At 34.8% G+C, this 2339-nt stretch overlaps 1 pseudogene; it reads left to right on the plus strand.

The window, feature by feature from the left end:
- The first annotated feature begins 1901 nt into the window (after positions 1–1901).
- Positions 1902–2339, plus strand: LOC140508960 (mitochondrial import receptor subunit TOM20 homolog; annotated as a pseudogene).

Raw genomic sequence — 2339 nt, forward strand, 5'->3', positions numbered from 1 at the left:
CTACCAATCCCTACTCACTTCTCTTAACATATTCCCCTCCTACTTTCCTGTATGGAAACATAGGTTTCTATACCTGAATATGTATGTTATTCCACTTATCATAAGGATACGGTTCAAGTACTTCCCCACCACGCCCATCTTTGCCTACACTGTAAAAGTTCTTTCATGCCTATTTACAATTTACATAATTATACCTCTCTCTTTCCTTTCTCTCAGTCAATTCCTCTTTCTCCAGGTTTGATTTTATTTTTTAGGAAATCATTTCATCATATTCAATTTGTACTCATGTCCTCTGACAATGTATCCTCCTTCTAACTGTCCTAATAACGAAAAAGTTCTTTGCAGTTACAAGTATGTTATTACCATGTAGGAATGTAGAGTTTACTCTTATTGAATCCTTTATGATTTCTTTTTCCTGTTGTGATGGTAATCAAAATAACATATTTTGCAGTTTTAGCTTTAGTATAATCAACTGCCTCTGATTGAATCTTGCCTTTGTCAATCAACAATCTTTACATGGAGTGAAGTATGCAAACAAGATTTTCTTTAACTGGAAACAGTGTACATATTTGTATCGCTATTTTTTAATATGATTAAAGAGGGGCCTGCCCATGATGAGAAGGTTGATTAGGGGAGTTATTTTGTAGCATATATGACATATATATGTTATATTTTGTAAAAATATGTAATCAAAGGCCACAGAAATATCAGAAATAATTGGAAACTAAACAATCTAATCCTAAAGAATGAATGGGTTAAACAAAATGTTATGAAAACAACCAACAACTTCATTCAAGGGAAAGACAATAACGATACAACATATCAAATCTTATGAGATACTGCAAAAGCAGTTCTTAGGAGAAGTTTTGTATCTTTGAATGCATACATGAATAAAATTGAGAAAGAGGAGATCAATAGAACTGGGCATACAGCTGAAAAAGCTAGAAAAAGAACAAACTAAAATCCCCCAAGTAAATACCAAATTGGAAATACAGAAAACCAAAGGACAGATTAATAAAATTGGAATTAAGAAATCTATTCAAGAATAAATAAAACTACAAGTTAGTTCAATGAATAAACCAATAAAATTGATAAACCTTTGGTCAATTTGATTTAAAAAAAAAGAAAGAAGAAAACCAAATTACCAATATCAAAAATGAAAAGGGTGAACTCAGCTCCAATGAGGAGGAAATTAATACAACAATAAGAAATTAATTTGCCCAACTGAATGCTCATACATTAGACTGTCTAAATGAGATGGATGATTATTTTAAAAGATATAAATTACCCAGGTTAACAGAAGTGGCCGTTGAATACTTAAATAACCCCATCTCAGAAAAAGAAACTGATCAAGCCATGAATGACCTCCATAGGAAAAAATCTCCAGGGCCAGAAGGATTCACAAGGGAATTCTATCAAACATGTAAATAACAGTTAATTTCAATAGTATGAAGGCTACTTGGGAAAACTGGGGTAGAAGGAGTCCTCTCAAATTCTTTTTATGATACAAATACGGTTTTGATACCTAAACCAGGAAGATCCAAGACAGAGAAAGAAAATTATAGACCAATTTCTGTAGTGAATATAGATGCAAAAATTTTAAATAATATTTTAGCAAAAAGGATACAGCAACTTATCACCAGAATAATACATTATGATCAGGTAGGATTTATATTAGTAATGCAGAGTTGGTTAAATATTAGGATGACTATTAGCGTTATTGATCATATCAACAACAAAACCAACAGGAACCACATAATTATCTCAATAGATGTAGAAAAAAACTTTTGACAAAATGCAACACCTGTTGCTATTTAAAACACTGGAGATCTCTTCATGTTTGGGGGTCAGTGGGGGACGGTGCTGCTGCTGATGCCTCCACATGAGCAGCGGCTGCAAACATGATAGGTTGGAGTGGTGTGATTTCTGCAAGCGTGTGAGGGGCCCTCTTCATTGGCTACTGTATTTTCTTCAACCACAGGAGACGGAGCAACCCCAACTTCGAGAACAGGCTCCAAGAGCGAAGAACAAAACAGTAGCTTGCTAAAGAGAGAGCTGGGCTTTCCAGGTTACCTGACCTTAAAGATGCAGAAGCTGTTCAGAAGTTCTTTCTTCAAGAAATACAACTTGGTAAGGAATTACTAGCCCAAGGTGAATATGAAAAAGCTGTTGACCACTTGAAAAATGCCATTGGTGTCTGTGAGAAACCACAGCAGTTTTTGCAAGTTTTACAGCAAACTCTTCCATCAGCAGTGTTCCAAATGCTTCTGACTAAGCTGCCAATCATTAGCCAGAGAATTGTGAGTGTACAGAGCTTGGTTGATGATGATGTGGAATGA

The sequence above is a fragment of the Notamacropus eugenii genome, chromosome 5, assembly GCF_028372415.1.
Source record: "Notamacropus eugenii isolate mMacEug1 chromosome 5, mMacEug1.pri_v2, whole genome shotgun sequence".
NCBI lineage: Eukaryota > Metazoa > Chordata > Mammalia > Diprotodontia > Macropodidae > Notamacropus > Notamacropus eugenii.